Here is an 18,945-nt window from a genome sequence, read left to right as displayed (position 1 = left end):
GCTGGTTAATCCTTTTGGAATTGTAACCAACGTAATTTTTATTAGCTGACCCCATCTTGATTATAATACGCAGAGCCCTGGAAAAGTTGCTGAAGGCTCCACGTCATGGTGTGCACAGGGAGTAGACAGGCTCCATCATTTGCATTTTCTGCCAACGAGAGAGAAAGGGCAGAGGGAGCTGGATTGAAAGAACTGGGTTTGAGATGTCAGTGGGGAAAGGAGAGCAGTCTAAGGGAGAGACACAGAAATGATCCTGGCAATCCCTTGAGGGGTGGGGCTAGGCTAAGCCCGGTTAGGTCTTCTGCCTTATCTGCTGGAGGCGCTCAGGCCCAGCAGTGCGAGGCCATGAGAACATTCGAGTAAGGGCTATGGCTCCGAATGAGGAGGAAACAGAGACAAATCCAAAAGGCCATCAGCACTGATTTATTTATGATTGTTTGAAGAGTCCTTCTTCAGTGTTGAAGGTCAAGTATGGTGGCGTCAAGAATTGGAATGGTGGGCGCCTGGGTGGCTCAGTCGGTTAAGCGACTGCCTTCGGCTCAGGTCATGATCCTGGAGTCCCGGGATCGAGTCCCGCATCGGGCTCCCTGCTCGGCAGGGAGCCTGCTTCTCCCTCTGGCCCTCTTCCCTCTCATGCTCTCTGTCTCTCATTCTCTCTGTCTCAAATAAATGAATAAAATCTTAAAAAAAAAAAAAAAAAAAAAAAAAAAAAAAGAATTGGAATGGTACCGGGTGCCTGAGTGGCGCGGTTGGTTAAGCATCTGCCTTTGGCTCAGATCATGATCCCAGGGTCCCGGGATCGAGCCCCGCATCAAGTCCTGAATCGAGTCCCCCATCGCATTGGGCTCCCTGCTCAGTGGGGAGTCTGCTTCTCTCTCTCCCTCTGCTTCTCCCCCCTTGCTCGTGCGCACGTGTGCGCACGTTCTCTCTCTCAGTCTCTCTCAAATAAATAAATAAAATCTTAAAAAAAAAAGAATTGGAATGGTATCTACAACTGAGAATTTGAAATGTGTAGAGGATGAGGCTAAGAGTCTCTGGTCCCTCTCTGGACTTTGATTTTCTGTGTCAGAGAAGGGGGAACAGACAGTCTCATCCATTCGACGGCCCCTTCTCAGCTCTGACATTTGAGGAGATCTCCCTTTTGGCTTTGGCATCTCCAGCGAAGGAAGGAGCTTTGCATTCTCTTAGGTACCTCTAAATACCCAGGCTAGCAATGATCCCCTTCCAACAAGTTAAGTTGGGGGCCAGAAACACTGGGACTCTACTGACACTTGACTGATGCTCTTGACCCCCAACCATACAGTAAATGATCCAGCAACCTATTCTAGACAAATGGGGAGCCTAGAGGCAGCACATGGGCATTTTTTCCCTTGGCCCTTTTATGAATATAAATATTTAGTGCATGGTGTTTTGCAGAATTAAATCTCTGAGCCTAGATTAGCCTGGTAATATCATTCTGCAGACACCAGGGACGAGCTACCTGTGACCGCTGTGTGTCTTCTCATTCGAGGATGCCTGTCATGACTTGATGCACTTGCATGTGCCGGGGCAATCATTAATTGCATATGAAACAGTTGGTGTTGGGCTTTAAGGGAAGCTGATTGGGTCAGTCACTGAGTGTTTGGCTCAGTGATCTACAGCTGGCTCTTTGCTCCTGCACTCCTGCTTTCTTTCCAAAGCATTCTTACTCAGTGTTTTTGGGACCCCCTGAGGAAGAGGCTGTGAAACATAGGGGGTTTTAATCTGTGTTTTCCTTTGGGCATTATAGCTTTAATTTTAATATTTTGGATAATAAAGGATGATTTTAAATTAAATTTGCGAGACTGCCATCTGTGATTGTTTGGACTTTTTCCTCCTCTCTGGCGGGTTTTTTTACTCAATTCTTTCTGAACGTTAGTAAGAGCGGGTTGAGGGTAGGTGAGCCCAAAGAACTTAGAGAAATAGGGAAAGGCTTTGATCCTTGGCCTCTGGCCCTGGGGGGTGGTCGGAAAAGCTTGGTGCATTGCATCAAAATCACAAAAGTTAACTGTGATATAACTGCAGCCTTCTGTCCTCTCCTCTTGATCTGACTTTGAGAAAGTAATTTGCCAGAGCTGTGCCTCAGTTTGCCCATCTGTTAAATAAAGAAGTGATTTCCCCCACTGAGTTACCATTATAGTTTTGAGACAGTTCTTCATCTGAGAACAGCTCCTAGGACCCAGTCATTATCACTATCTACCGAAGGCTAAAAGGGTCTGAGGGCTTCCTTGTGTTTCCGTAACTAGAGTTAAATTCAAGAAATCTCTAGAAATATGTTCTTAATCTTGTCAGTGAAATCCAGGAAGAAGAATTTTCTACCCTTCCGACGGAAGGGAGGACACATTTACCGTCCCCACCACAGACCACGACATTAATGAGTCAGACAGCACCACTGAACACACATATGCTGAGCAAATGCCTGAAAAAAATGAAAAAGCACCTGCCAGGGGAGTGGTTGGTATGATGAGTGGGTTGGCTAGGGAAGATGGGATGGGGGGTGGGGCAAAGCAAGTAACTCCTTTTTTAACGGAAGGTGGCTTCCTGGAGGGGTCACATTTTGCATTTGGGGGAAGAGAGAGAGTGTGAGGAGCAGGGCAGGGAGAGTATTCCAGGCAGAGCACGTGGGCCATGTGAGCAGAAGCCTTACACAGAGGAGAGTGCAGTGATCAGAGCCTGAGATGTGAAGAGGGTGAGGGGAAGGAGATAGAGCAGGGGAGGGAAATAAACCGGAGGCTGAGGAAAACTACCTTAAGTGCTCTCTGGAGTGAAAATGGGGTATAAACAAATTAGCAGGAAGTTGCTAGAAGCCCCAAGTTGTGTGTAGGGCAGAGGCTTTGTTAGCCTCCGAGTGGTTTCCTTTACATCTGTTCCTTCCCCACTGTCTCCCCTCTTTCACCCCAAACTCTGCTTTTATCAGATCCAGGTGGGGCTCCTGGCCACTTCCCTACACAGAGACGGGCCCAAATCACTGCTGCACGGGGCACAAGGCAAAGGTTCATGAAAGGAACTTGAAGGTCAGGGAGGCAATAACCATGGCTCTGAGCAGGATGGAAGCTCAGTAAACAAGTATTTATCATGTTTTTAAGACATCACATGAGCATCCTTTGTCCCACATCACGCCTAGACTAAGAGATCAGCTTGGAATCTCAATCAATCTGTCTCTCTCTCTCTCTCTCACACACACACACACATTCTCTCCCACCTCCTCTTCCTCTCTTCTCTCCAAAAGCCCTGCTTCTCCTAAACACAACCTTGGTATCCCCCCAATAGTAGAAAACAACCCCAACAAGTGCCTATGAAAAAAGCCTTTAAGACTCATGAATATTTAGCTCGTCCTCATGTAAAATATATGACTTTGTGTAAGGATCAGGCGAACGAGGTGCATGATTTTTTTCTGATTTATGGGCCTGGAGACGGATTATTCATAGCAGAGCAGCTGTGTGGAAAGATTCATCCGCTGCAAAATGTGATTGTACATCAGGCAGTGTGTGGGAACGGAGCTATGACTAATGGCTGCTTTACATATAAATGAGAAGGTTTGTGCTAGGAACTGTAAAAAAATACAATCACTCAGCTGACGGGCCGGCTCCTTATCGTGGGTGCAGGAGAGGGACCTCAGGAAAGGCAGGCAAATGAATGCCTTGCCCTGAAAAGCCAAGGCGGGGTTAAGAGTCAGGGAGCAGGACAGGGGATGGAAAGAATTGGGAGAAGCAGCCAACTCTCCCGATCTGGCCTGGCCGTACTCAGTCTCTGTATTTGTAACTCCATCTCCCAGGCCCTGCTGTGACCTCTGAGAGCCTGTCAGGGCAGAGATGTGGCCCTACGGAAGTAGCTGCGTCACCAATACATCCAGGGGTGGTGACCCGGTCCCGAACTCTCCAGAGCTTGGCGTTAGGCTGCTGAAGATTCAGGTCCATTTCAGAAGTCAGCACAAGATTCATCTTGGTAAACCTCAGAAGAGAAAAATTGTGCAAATCTGAGATTTTCCCCTGCCACTCCTCACGTCTCCCTTGCTTTCCCCTGTTCATCTCTCTCCTCTCTTGTAGCTGAGACAGGCTGTCTAGACACTGCAGATGTGGACAGATGTTGGGTCTGTAATTTATAACAACGGCCTCCAGAAGGCAATTCCAATTTGTTTCGGTAAGGCTTTGAGTTACAGGCAGAAAAAATATCCTGTAAATACTGTTGACTTACATGGTAAGTACACCAAGGGTTTACTTAGTGAACAACCACTAACTACAGCATAATTACATATCCCTGCAGATTACCGGAGAATTTAATGACACTGAGCAGGTAATGACCACCAAACCGAGTTTCTGGTTTTAGGGGGGGCCTGGAGAGCAAGGGAGTTGAGCCATACTTAACAGGAATTTATGCCTGTTTCTTCAAGTCATCAATTAGTCTCCATTTTGAGGGCCTTTCAGTGTTATCTACATGGTAGACATCCCTTCGCTATCAGACTGAACGCCAAGCAGGTTGGATCCTCTTTGTTGCTTTCCACTGATAGAGTTTTAAACCGTGTGGTATCTGGAGGTCCCCCCAAAGCCCTCAGACAAGCCAGGAGGCGGGGAAATTACCTTTGCTGCTCTCACAGGGCTCATGCACTAAGCAGCAAGGCCGAGCTGCACTGACCCACTCTCTCTCCTGATGGCCGATGACCACACGGCTGTCCAGGCCACCAGTGAAGGGGACTGGCCCACCCAAGAGCAAGCTAATCTTCATGCGGACTATATTCTGATCGGGTAATTATAATGGAAAATGGAAAGGCGAATTTCTAGAATAGTGTTTCAAGAAATTCAGGAAGCTTCCTACTATCATCTGGGGAGGTGTGTGTGTGTAGGGGGAGCAGGAGGCTAATATCAAAGCCAATGCATGGAGAAGTTTGGTAATCTGGCCATGATTAGTCTATTGGTAGCAGAAGCCAAATTTGCACTTGGGATCTGCCATCCCTGAGAACTCTGACCAGCTGGCCCCCCTGGGCTTAGGGGATCAGAGTTGGCCAGCAGCTGGGGAGCTCAGGCTTCCCTGGGCATATAGGGTTGCAGCTGAAATAGACCTCAGGGTATCATTTATGTCAGTCTGGGGGAAGGGGAAAGAGGAGTGGGAATAAAGGGGGTAGGAAAATGTGGAAATCAAATGAACACATTCGCAGGGGTGGATTCCAATTTTTAATCCACCACCAACTTCTTCTAGTTTATCTGTTCCACAGAATCTTCCTCCCCCCTCTTGCCTGTCCAAAGACAGGCAAACAAAACTTAATACACCCCTAGGAACAGACCCTTGGATTTTCACGGACCATGAAAGGAAAGCCCGATGCAGTTTAAGGACAGATAGCGTCTAGAGAATCTGGATTCTGTGTGATGGTTGCTGTGTTCTCCCCTTCTCATTCTTCCCCTGCCCTGGCCCTGCTTTCTATCCATCCAACTTCAATGATATCTTGCTTTACCTGAAGAAGTACATCTGGTTTAGAATATCAGCTCCTGGCAGAGCCACAAAACTGATCACTAACTAGGAGGCTAAGCTATGTGGGCCAAAAGAAAGGGGTTAGGAGTTTCAGGTGTCATGACTGAAACTTCTCTTCTCTGGAGGGCACTGGCCAGGAGGTCTGGCCGTAGGTCCTGCCCAGGAGAAAATGTGTCAGCTGCAGAAGAATGGGTTTAGGAAACAATTTGTGTCTTAGGAGTTTAAGGTTTTGGATGCAATGTCTAAAGAGACTCTAGAGACTTCTTTTATGGAGACTTTAAAAATATGAGTGACTCCTACTTGCCAGGGGTGCGTGAGATTTTTGTCCTACTGAGAGATATAGATGAAAATGGCCTGGAGCCCTCTAAACCCAGGAGATCCTTGTAAGTACACCAAGCCTCACACAGCTCCTTGGCAGGATGGGATAGGGATATTTGAACTTCCAGCCCTAAGAGGGCGGTGGAAAGAAGGAGGGACGCCCTCTGGTCAGGGAGGACAAATGAGCTATAATAATGTTAATATCTGACATGAATTGAGAGATTACCATGTGCCAGGCATATATTTTCTCCTTGATGATACATCTATGCATTAGCTCTTTGAGAAAGAAAACATTACCCACTGCCAGGGAGCAGAACTTCCTCAAAAAAAGAGGAAGCACATGACACACAATCCCACTGTGTGGCTTGCCAGCATTAGCTGGAGGGTTACATAATTTCTAGGGTGGAGGATAAAAGCAAGAGGAAAAGTCAGCTATGGAGACGTATATCCAAAGATGTCTGTGGGGAGGGGACTTCATGGTGCAGGCTCAGGGGTCTGCATACTTGGAAAGTAGGTATCATGAGACATGAGAGAGCTAGTGAAAGAACAGGATCACTGACCCACGTGTATACCTCCATGAACACATGTCCACACACAACATGTACACATAGATACATGTCATCTGGTGAGTAAACATCTCTGAATTCATGAGAAAGGATCACATAGCTTAGTCAAAAGGGACATATTACAAGCCATGGTTGATTCTATACACACAGGAATAATGTTGCATCTCCCACAAAGATCTCCCCAAACTTCTTAATAAGCTAACACCAGCCCAGGGTGTTAGAGGAAGGGCAGGGCAGGACTGGGAAGTGTTCGCTTGATGGGCATCTCCCCAGAGAGATTCAGGTCTGGTCTTCTCTAAACCGAATCTTCCTGCTGGCCAGGCCTGGAACCTGAGGTGTCCTGTGTCTGGGGGAAGGCTATGGGTGGACAGACTAGGGTCTGGGTCAGGTGGGAGCATGGGTCTAGAGTCCAACTTCAGTTTATTTCTCCAGTACACGCCAGACCCTGAGAGTCCAAAAATAATTGCCTTAAATACATAGTAGAAAGACCGGGGGCTTTGGAGCCAGAAAGCCTAGGTTTGATTCCTTTTTTACCTACTACTATCTCATTCATTCATTAATTCATTCAATAAATATTTACTGAGTATCCATTGTGTGCCAAGTGCGTGACCTTTTTCGGGCAAGCTATTTAAACTCAATTGGCTTCGGGGCGCCTGGGTGGCTCAGTTGGGTAAGCAGTTAAACGCGTCTGCCTTGGACTCAGGTCATGATCCTGGGGTCCCACTTCAGGTTCCTTGCTCAGCGGGGAGTCTGCTTCTCCCTCTCCCTCTGCCCCTCCACCCTGCTTGTGCTGTCTCTATCATGCGTGCTCTCGTTCTCGCTCTCAAATAAATAAAATCTTAAAAAAAAAACTCAACTGGCTTCAGTTTCCTCATCTATAAAACAGGGATAATAATACCTAGGTGTTACGGTTATTGCAAGGATTATATGAGAAGAGGTGCTTGGCACATAGTTGATTCCCAATATATGCTCCTTATTAGCACTAGTAGAAGAATTCCAATTATGCCCCCCCTTTTAAAAGATTTTATTTATTTGAAAGAGAAAGAGAGTGAGAGGGAGAACATGAGCAGGGGGAGGGGGAGAAGCAGACTCCCCCCTGAGCAAGGAGCCTAATGTGGGGCTCTATCCCAGGACCCTGGAATCATGACCTGAGCCGGAGGCAGTCTCTTAACCAACTGAGCCACCCAGGGGTCCCCAATTATGCCCCTTTAATAAAGTCTCTTTTGCTGTTTTCCACCCCACTGGTGGCCGAGCTCTGTCTGGGGGAAGTATGGAAGAATTTTATACGGCCCCAGATGAGCCACTTCTCATAGGTGACTTTCACAGGACAGGTTTAGCACCAGGGGGATCTGACTTGCTTGTCTGCCTCCCTCCCTGGACTGTGAGCCCCTCAGGGGAAGGGGCTGTGTCTTCACTTGTTTAGCATGTGGCCACAGGGCCTGCAACAATGCCTGGCCCATTGGAGACATTCAGTAGATGGTTGCTGACTCAATGAAAGAAGGAAGGAGCAGGATTTCTTTCTATTCTTTTTTTTTTTTTTTTAAGATTTTATTTATTTGAGAGAAAGCGAAAGCGAGAGAGATCACAGAGGGAGAGGGAGAAGCAGACTCCCCGCTGAGTGGAGAGCCTGACGTGGGGCTCGATCCCAGGACCCCGAGATCACAACCAAGCCGAAGGCAGATGCTTAACCAATTGAGCCACCCAGGCACCCCAGGAGCAGGGTTTCTATCCCTGTAGTGGTTGTGAAGGCCCCTCATTTCTTCATTCAACACGGTGGCCTCAGTACTGTACCAGGTGTTGGAGATACAATGGTGAGCAGAATAGACACAGTCCCCACCCTCATGGAGCTCAGAGGCCACGGGGAGAATAGAGATTGTAATCAAAGAGTGGTACAAAAACCAGGATCTTACCAGGTGTGACCTGTGTTGCAAGAGGAAGTAGAAGATGCTAAGAAAGCAAATCAAGGAAGAAAGAGCCAAGCGCGGGCAGGCACAGGGGCCTTCCTCCAGGATGCAACATTCCAGCTGACACCCGAAGTGGGAGTAGGAGTTAAGGCCATGCTGGGGTGGTGCTGACGCCCCCGACAGGAGCCTTCCACGGAGTGGCGACCTCATGTGCACGGCCCCAGCGGCTGGTTAGAACACGGCACATTCAGACAACAGGAAGAGGCCAGTAGGGCTGGAGTGCGGCTTGCACCTCAGAGTGTGGAGCAAAGATGTTGGAGTCATGGGTTCCAGGCTTCATCTTAAGAGCAAGGGGACACCAGAGCTGGGTTTCAAGTTGAGGGACGGCAGGAGGGACATGATCACCGCCGGCCCCGTTGAGGGGGCAAGTCGGCACGTGCGGAGACCGCAGTCGGCGGGCTGGGGGTGGGGGGTGGATTGAGTCAGCCAGGCAACAGAAGGCAGTGGCCTTGGACTGAGGAGATGAAGAGAGAAAGGGCAGGGGAGGAAAACACTCTGAAGTGGAGGCGTCGGGGCTCCCTGACGGTGGGTCCTGCAGGTGAGGGGGCGGTGGGTGGAGCCAGGGGCAAGTCCCGGGTCTGCGAAACTTGCTCCTTGCATCTGTCTGCTCCTTGTTCACTTCCAGAAACGCCCTCCTCTCTTTTCCACCCAAGAGTTTTGTCCTGATAGCCTTTGGAGGTGGATGGATTCCCACTTCCAGAGAATGAGAGAGACTAAAGGACAGACGCCCCATGGTATCTGGGAGGCACCTGGAGGGTCCTTTTCCCAAGCAAGCCCCTTGCCACTGAGGCACTCATTTGTCCTCCCAAACTCACCCAAGCCCAAACATCCTCTCAGCTTCTCTGGCTCCCCACACTTACACAGACCTCCAAACACTCCCTACAGACCACTTCATCCTACCCTTATTTACCCTTGCTTCCCAAAGCCCTCCATGCCCTCCCCCGCTCCTCTCCCTAGCAGCTCCCCCAGCCCCTACCTCCCTCTGCCTCCACTTCACCCTATTAAGAAACAACAACCCCCCAGAACGCCTGCCCCCGGCAGCTGCCCCCTGAGCCCCGCCCGCCCGCCCTCCTCCTGCTCCTCTCCCTGACAGATGCCTCAGAGCCCCGGGCCGCAGTTAAGGTGACGAGATGCAGCAATTCTTTATGAACATTTCATTCCTGCTCGCTACACGACGTAAATTAGATGGTGTGTTACATTCGGGCAATAAGAGAGATATGTCACCACGACGCTGGCCCATTGGATGGAGAGGGTAATCCTGCCGTGAATTTCATTACTGCTTTTATATAGACAGAATTAGCTCGGTGACAGCGAGCCTGATTGTCTTTCACTAGGGGTTTGGAGAAGAGCTGAAAGGATTTCACCCTGATGTGCACACTACTGAGTGACCCCGCTCACCAGCGGCTGCGCTGATTGCTTTGCACCTTGCAGACCGGCGATTGGCTCAGCCTCGCCGCCACCTCGCCTCCCTCCCTGGTCCCCAGCCCTCCCCGCCTGGCTTTTTCTTGAAACAAGAAGAAAGGAGACCTAATGGAGGAGTCACAAGGTCATGAAGGGAAATTTGTGCGTGGGGAGGGGCAAGTTGGCAGAGTTAAAAAAATACCCAACAATCCTTTTGGGTCAGAGTCTTCTGGACAGAAGCTGTGGCCACTCACTTACCCCAATCCCACCACAAATCTACACAACACTCTTCAATGACCTCCAAAATCCTTAATAGGACCTGGATGGCCCAGTCCAGCAGCCTGCAAACAAGCCCGGACTGGGGACTTCCTTCTGTTTCTTTCTGTAGGAATGCCTAGTTCTGAGAGAGTCAGCCCCCTCCCTGTTCTCTGGGTCTCCACCTTCATATCTCTCACCTCTGTCACCTTGTCCACTCCTTCCTTCCCCTCTGTCAATCCCTCAGCAAACGTCTTCTGCTAAGCTTTCCATAGGCAGAGGCAGCTGGTTGCCCCTCAGGCTGGCCAGGGAGGTTGACCATTGCTGGGCCCTGCTGACTCCTCTGCTCCCTTTCAAAAGCCTCCAGGGAGACCCTCCGAGATCCCATTCCTTGCAGGCCCAAGGGCCAGGCATCAAGCAGGCAGAATAATCTCCTCAAAGCCCCTCATCTTTTGGTCAATCCGATACATCTGTCAGGAAAGTTTCTCTCCAAGCCCGGATCAGCCAGCTCTGTGGCCTGTGCTGAGAGGGATTAAGGCCACAGTTGCCACTTTCCAGAGAGGGAGGAGGCTCCCCGGACCTCGGCAGAGCTAGCGCGTCCTCGGAGGCCTGGCACAGGGTCTCTGCATCCTGACTCCATCTGCCCCGGGGTTAGTGCACTGAGCTCCCCTTCCAGCCCCCCCGCCCCCAACACGGTACCCCAGCTCCAACTGCCTATCCTCCATGGAGCCCAGGGAGAGGGTTCCCTCAATGATTTACTCATGAAGTCACTCTGGACAAGTTTTACACTGAAATCCCTTCTCTGTGAAGTGAAGACTAAGTCTATGATGCTGAAACTATAGTCTGACCCCACCTATGTGCTAGCTGTACGACGAGCCAGGTCATCACACCGCTCTGAACTTCAGCTTCAAAAGGAGAGTCATAACTGCTGGGGGCGGGGGAGCTGTGGTGCAGTCCTCTGTCTCCCACGGTGCTGAGGGAGGGTCTCCAACCATCACCCTGACCTGTCAGACTTCCTTGGATTAGTCTCTGCTGAAGAGAGCTGTCTCACTGACGGTCACGCCTTTCCCCAGGCAGCCTCCATCCACTGCCTTGTCACCATGGGCATATGAAGGCCCAGCCACCTCTCTGTACCTCGGGACACTTCAGAAGGGCCATCCCTGCCTCTGAGTCCCCCTTGAGGTTGGCGAAGGCCTTTTTGGAGACTGCAACACCGCCCAATTTCTCCCTCCATCCAGTCCTGCTTCTTTCCAGTTCCTTTTCTTGCCCTAGTGATAATCCCAAGGGCACTCCCCAGTAAAGTTCCAGCACCATGGACACCATCCCAAAGTCAGCTTCCACACCCAACGTGCAGACAAGTCCTGCCCACCTACCTGTGGGGCTACTGCAGGACGAAGGGGTTTTGTAAAGTGCCATGTAACTGTTGCTGCCTATCATCATCATCATCATCATCATCATCATCATCATCATCATCAATCATCATCATCATCACAGCAGGCTCTGCCTAGCTGGTGTGATAGAGTCAACATACTTTGGCCAGGAAGTCAAGTGAATGAACACCCAGCCTTCTTTTTTCTCCTGACAAGGTTCTTTGCACTTTGCCTTTTGTCTTCTGATTGGAATGACCTTCCCAGATTGTCCAGACTGTCCCTCAGAAAGCCCAGCCATGGTCCCAAGGATCTAGGGGTTCAAACTGCCAGGGCTCTGTTATCCATATCTCATTCTTTGCCCCAAGAATCAGGAGCTAAGTGTCCACTGGATATTTCTCCTACACTTTCTGGATGTATTCCTGGCTGGGCTCCCTTCCCTTTTATTTAAAGCATGTACTTTCTTTTTTTTTTTTTTAATTCTTATGTTAATCCCCATACATTACATCATTAGTTTTAGATGTAGTGTTCCATGATTCATTGTTTGTGCATAACACCCAGTGCTCCATACAGAATGTGCCCTCCTCAATACCCACCACCAGGCTAACCCATCCTCCCACCCCCCTCCCCTCTAGAACCCTCAGTTTGTTTTTCAGAGTCCATAGTCTCTCATGGTTCGTCTACCCCTCTGATTTCCCCCCCTTCATTCTTCCCCTCCTGCTACCTTCTTCTTCTTCTTAAAGCATGTACTTTCTTACCATAGACCAAAACGTCCATCCTTGGGGGGGCGGGGGGTGACAATAGGTCTCAAAAGAGGACTGAGAACAGGATCTCCTCTTCTTTGAGCCAAGACTTCCTTCTTTCTGGGTCTTGTTTACAGCCCCCTCCCCCCAAATAAAGAAAGCCTAGTATCCCTCTCCTAGGGAATAGGGAGGAGCACAGGCAATGGTCTCAGATTATTGTTCCCCTTGTAAGTATGCCCATACTGGCTCACTACTGGGCCCCCAGCCTTGTCAGCATTTTGGAGTCGCATGGCAGGTAGGAACACTGCCAGGTGAATCAGATCTTCTACCCTGTCCCTACTCCTGGGCCCTGACCCAGAATGTGTGCTTCTCAGGAGTGCAATGTCCTGCATCTCTTCTAGAGCTTTCCCCGCAAAGATGTAGGCACTGAACGAGGAGCCAGGGATGTGGGGGATGGAAGTTTCTTACCCTACCCCCCATTCTGACATCACAGGCTTCACTTTCTGACACTAATTGGTTGCCATGGAAACCAGTTCCTTAAGTACATGACAACTTGAGGTGGAGGGAGAGCCACAGGAACCAGCCCTGCCACGAAGAATCCACAGAGCCTCTCAGCATCAAGCAGGGCTGTCCAGAGTCCCTATCCTCTGCTGATACCTATGCTTTGCACATGATGAGAAAAGTTCACCAGCTTGGGAAAATGCCCCAGGACAGCACAAAGGTAATCCTACTTCACCATTCCTACCATTTCCCACTTTATTTGGAAGTCCGTCTTATCTTTGAGTGGGGAGATCTTGCTGCAAAGTCACAGTCCAAAGCAAGAAAAGTCAGCCACTTACCCCGGAATAAATGGATATCAGTGTGATGTGGGCCTCTCTCTCTCAGTCCTAGATCAGAGGTCATCTTTTCTAAGACACTGTCCTTAACTAGCCAATCTCCCATCCCTATCCTCATCCCCATCACACAAACACACACACTCTCTCCCCCCGCCCCCCACTTACTCACTCTAGAGCTTACACGTTCTTTTTTTTTTTTTTTTTAAGATTTATTTATTTATTTGAGAGAGACAGAGAGTGTGAGAGCGGTGGGGAGAGCAGAGGGAGAGAGAGAATCCTGAAGAAGACTCCCTGCTGAGTGTGGAGCCTTACACGGGGCTCAATCCCAGGACCCTGAGATCATGACCTGAGCCGAAACCAAGAGTTGGTTGCTTAACCAACTAAGCCACCCAGGCAGGCACCCTTTACACATTCTCTCAGCCATTCATTCAACAAGTATTTATGAGCCTCTGGTATGTTGTAGACCCTGTTCTGGGCCTGAGGGATCCAGCCAGGAGCTGATAGGGACTTGCCTCTATGGAGCTCCCTGTCAGCATCTTCTACACTCACACTCATCCTTTTAGTAAGTATCTCTGGGTTTTCTTTTTTCATTCTAGTCCCCCAATGCGGTAAGCCACCTGGTTGTTGATGGGGTGGGACGCAATTTGCTCAGTAATCCCCTTCCATCCCTGGGCTTTCCAAGAGTGGAGACCTTGAGCCTATTAATATACATCTTTGCTTGACACTAGACCCCCAAATTTGGGGCCCCTCAGCCTTCCATGTCACCCCATTGCTCTCTGAACCAGCCTTTCAAGGACCCTGGATTCCTCCACTGTCTTTCAAGGCCACGGAAAAGAATGGATGGGACTTGAGGATGGCAGCAGAAAGGTAGGTCTGCTGTGTGTCCACGGGAATGGGTGCACGGGCATCAGCCACTCCGCCGTGCATCCATCCGTCTGCCTCCTGCTGTCATGCACGTGCACTTACGTTGGCTGTATCTGTGACTTCTCCCAAATCAGCCAGTATGGGAATGTGAGCATGTGTGTGATTCCACTTATAAGTGTGAGTGAGCATGTGTTCAGGGGAAGGGGAATTTAGGGGTATGTCTCTATGTGTGTTTTTTCCAAATGCTTGGCTTTTTTCAAAATGGCTTAGAGCACTACTGTCATTTATGGGGTTTAAAATGTCAGAACAGGGCCCGTGGGGAGGCAGGGGAGATTAAACTGCAAACAGTGAAGGTTATAGATGACGTTTCTGATAGGCTGACAGGCAGACTCAAATGATGCTGCACTTTAGCAATCATTTAAACACACACACACACACACCCCAGATCCTCTCTCCATATTTTAATGGCACATTCTGAAGGCTAAAAACATAACGGGCCATGTCTAGAAAACCACAGCTCTGCTTTCAGAACCCACCCCGCAGCTGTGTCGGCAGCGTATGTGTGTGCGTGTGTTTGTACTCAAGCACACCGACCTGTCCCAAATGAACACATATGCTTATTTGTATTTTAGAGTCTGCATAGGTTAACTCCACCTCACTTTTATACAGTGTCCTACATGATTAAAATACATCCCATCTCGGGGCGCCTGGGTGGCTCAGTCGTTAAGCGTCTATCTTCAGCTCAGATCATGATCCCAGGGTCCTGGGATCGAGCCCCGCATCGGGCTCCCTGCTCCTCAGGAAGCCTGTTTCCCCCTCTCCCACTCCTCCTGCTTGTGTTCCTGCTCTTGCTGTCTCTCTCTCTCTGTCAAATAAATAAATAAATAAATAAATCTTTAAAAAAAAAATACATCCTATCTCAGTCTACCTGAGCATCATAACTACTTGTGGAAAGTAGGCAGGGTCGAGATCACTATGTCTATTTTACAGAAAAAGGAATACTGAGGCTCAAAGAGGTCCAACGGGTTTCCTAAGACCACCTGGTGGGAAGTGATAAAACTAAGGTTAGAAGCAGGGCCTTTTTATACTTACTCAGAGCTCTTTTCTTGAGGTTGTGGTTCTCAACCCGGGCTATACTTTAGAATCACCTGCAGAGCTTTTGAATCCCACCAGGCCCCCAGAGATTCCCATCCAGTCGTTCTGGAGGTGGCCCTTACGGGATGTTTTTGAAGACCCCTGGTAATGCTAAGAGGTAGGGGATATCCCAGGTGTCTGGTTATGCTCAAATCCCCTCCGTGTGAAGGCGGATTCCAGTCTCCTTCCTTCTCGAGGTCTATCTCTGCATCTACTTCCCAGAAGACTTAATCTCTAGGAGGATTGGATCCTCTGTTTCTTCTGCATCACCCTGACTCCCCACCCCTCCCAGTCTATGGAGGCTTAGAAAGTTGCTCAGCTCAGCCTGGTGAGTGAAGAGGCCATTGGCTATGAGCCCCATTGGCTATGTGGCCACCTGATACGGGGCAAACTGTGTTGTCTCAGCGAGACAGAAGGAGGAGAACCAGCCCCACCTGGCCCTGTCAGCCAGGAGAAGGCCAAGGTGGAGAGGAGCAGCCCTTAGTGACCTAGGCTGAGAGGAAAAAGGGAAAGAGATGGAAAAAAGAGAAAGGAGAAGAGGAGGAGGAGAGCTGGCCCCTTGGGAGATTATCCAACCAGCTCTGGGCTAAAACCACCTCCCTTGGCCACTGCAGGAGAGGTGGTCTAGGACAGCAGTTAGGAGCACAGACTCGGTAGTGGCCTGCCTGGGCTTGAATCCTGGTTTCTGCTTACTAGTTGCATGACTTTGGGCAACTCCTTAACATCCCTGTGCCTCAGTTTCCTCATTATTAAAACACCAATCATAATAAGAGTACCTGCGTCATAGAGTCTCTATAGCATGAGTACTGGGTAGGGGTGAACTGCTGTGGTTCTGCACAATTTGATGCTTTGGAACTCTCCCTCCCTGAAACTCTTCCTATCTTCCGGAACATTCCTTCTCCATCTCCTTTGCTAGCGCTGTTCCTTTGCCCTCCCTCTGAGTCACTGGTTCTCAGCCTGAGGAACTTTTATATATATATATATATATATATATAAAGATTTTATTTATTTATTTAATTGACAGAGAGAGAGACACAGCGAGAGAGGGAACACAAGCAGGGGGAGTGGGGGAGGGAGAAGAGGGCTCCCCGCGGAGCAGGGAGCCCGATGCAGGGCTCGATCCCAGGACCCCAGGATCATGACCCGAGCCGAAGGCAGACGCTTAACCGACTGAGCCACCCAGGAGCCCCAGCCTGAGGAACTTTTAGAGCTTATTCCCAGAGATTCAGGTTGTTTGTCTGGGGTGGGGCCTAGACACAGGTGTTTTTCAAGCTCCCTGGCTGATCCAAATGTGTTGCTAAGGTTGAAAACCACCCCTTTGCGTGCTGTTACTCCCTAAGTCTCTGCTCTTGCCCCCTTCTCTCCTCACTCATCCTTCCCAAGTAACTGACCTTCTTCCCATGGCCTTAATTACCATCCAGAAGCTGGTGACTCTCCAATCCATGTACCCTGACAAGACTGCTTTCTTGACCTCCCAAGCTATTTTCAGCTCCCTGCCAGACACCTTCACTTCCACATGTGTGACGATAAAGTTCTCAACGGTCTCTCGGCCTCCCACGTCTGTACTGAGATGTGCTCTAGACAAGCCCTCCCAAGTACGTGTCCCGATCAGAACTCAGTATTTTGTACTCTCCACCCAAAGCTATTTCACCTCCTCTATCCCCCGTCTCTCTCACTTCCAACCATTCACCCAGGCAAGAACTGATAGCCAGCCAGGGATCTTCTCCCTCATCCCCACATCCAGTCAGGTACAAAATCCTGTCAGTTCCTCGAAGGCGCTCTCTGGCCTCATTCCTTGGGATCCCCACACCGCCGCCATGTACAGTTCGAAGAGCTTCCTCACGGGGCTCCCACCTCCAGCTTGCTTGGCTGCACCCTTCCCCCACTTTCTTCTTCATCCTCAGAGCTATCTTTTGGAAATGCGAATCACTCCACTGCTAAAGCCCTTTGGGAGAGAAGTCAACTTTGCACAGCCCTTGACTATCTGTCCCCTTCCACTGGCCTCCTTCAAAGTGACACCCCACCCTCTGAGCTTCAGTTTTCCAAGTGTGCCAGGCTGTTGGACACCTCAAGGCTTTTGCACATACCATTCCCTCTGCCTTAAATGCTCTTCTCTTCCCCTCCCATTCTGCCCACGTTTACAAATTAGCTGAAGCACCAGCTCCTCTAGGAAGTACTACCTGACTGACCACTCTCTTTTTGTCCCCGCTACATCCTGGAGTTAATGTCTATTGTGTTGGCTCTCACTGTGTCTTCTGTTTCTTCGTTTTCATGCTGTCTCCTGCACTGGACTGTGATCATCTGGAAGGCACAGGCCCTGTCTTACTTGTCTTTGAGGAGTACAGTGAGTAGGGACGAGACCAGACTCCAAGTTCTATAGGGAGTTTTTATAGACTGTTTGGTTCCCTTGGCTAAAGCACTTGGTGAGGAATGCTTTGGATTATGCTCTGGATTTTGTTTATTTAACTGCTTTTTTTAAGTAGGCTCCATGCCCAATGTGGGGCTTGAACTCACAACCCTGAGATTAAGAGCTGCATGCTCTCCTGACTGAGCCAGCTAGGCACCCCTATGTTCTGGATTTTGAAGGGTAACTTCCTCCCTCCTGGAGCCAAGCAGAGGGACTAGGTATGAGCAAAGAGACCCAAATAAGCCACTCGCCTGATGCTGTGCCCTGAGGTTCCTCCCCTGGGTCTGCCTCTCCAAGCCCCAGAACTGGGAGCTCTGACCACCATAACACCTGGTGTCCCTTCGTGGCCCAACCAAAGTGAGTGGAGTCTTCTTTCCTCTCTCTCATCTGAGATCAGGCTGGAATGCTGCCAAAGGATCCTTCAGAGAGAAACGAAGAAAAACTAAAAGCAAGCAAACAGACCTATAAATACTTAGACATGCAGAAATGGACAGAATGCAAATGTCTGATTCTAATTTGTCACCTGTGCCTAAGGGAGAACATTCAAGAGTTGCCTTCTGGGGGCACCCGGGTGGCTCAGTCAATTAAGTGTCTGACTCTTGATTTCAGCTCAGGTCATGATCTCAGGGTCCTGGGACTGAGCCCTGGGAGGGCCCCTGACTTGCAGGGAGTCTGTTTATCTCCCTCTCCTTCTGCCCCTCCCCCACTTCCCTCCCTCCCTCCCTCTCTCTCTCTCTCTCTCTCAAACAAATAAATCTTTTTTTTAAAAAAAGAGTTGCCTTCTGGACCTTGTAACCCTTGCCTAAGAGAGTGTATTCAAAAGTCACCTTGGGGCACCTGGGTGGCTCAGTCAGTTAAGCATCTGCCTTCGGCTCAGGTCATGATCTCAGGGTCCTGGGATCGAGTCCCCCATCTGGCTCCCTGCTCAGCCGGGAGTCTGCTTCTCCCTCTGTCTGCTGCTTCCCCTGCTTGTGCTCTCTTTCTCTCAAATAAATAAATAAAAATTTTAAAACAAAACAAAACAACAAAAGCCACCTTCTCTCCCCACCACTGCCCAAGGAAGGGGCTAGGCAGGAATCCTAGTCCCATCCCAGGCAGGTGGGCAGCTGAAAAGTTGCAATTCTTATAGCCAGTGACACTGAATCAAGCCCTCATCCTCCACAGAAGTGGAAGGTCAAGGCCATCAGTGGTCTAGAGCAACAGAAAAAGTCAGGGGCCCAGAGAAGAGACTGCAGACAGAATGTGATCCCTGGTTCACTCAGAGCAGACTGGTTTGCCCCGCCAGACCCCTGCCTGCTAATATTCCTGGAGCCCTTGCCATATGTCGGCACTGTGCCAAAGACTAGATCAGTTTCAGTAACTCTCACAACAACCCTCTGAAATAGGGACTATTATTATTCCTGTTACAGATGAGGAAACTGACTTTTCCAAGGTCAAAAACCTGATAAGTGGCTAAGCTAGGATTCAGATTCAGACAGTCTGACTCTAAAACCGCAGGCACTTAACCTCCAGGGTATACGCCTAACGCATATAGCAGGTGATTATTCAATATCTGCTAATAGTAATAGTAGCTTAAATTTGTTGAACACTTAAATTAACAATGTCCCAA

Source organism: Mirounga leonina, unplaced genomic scaffold (genome assembly GCF_011800145.1).
Source record: "Mirounga leonina isolate KUSES-001 unplaced genomic scaffold, KU_Mleo_1.0 Mir_114, whole genome shotgun sequence".
Classification (NCBI taxonomy): domain Eukaryota; kingdom Metazoa; phylum Chordata; class Mammalia; order Carnivora; family Phocidae; genus Mirounga; species Mirounga leonina.
The sequence above is the reverse complement of the archived record's forward strand: the minus strand, read 5'-3'. Positions refer to the sequence as shown.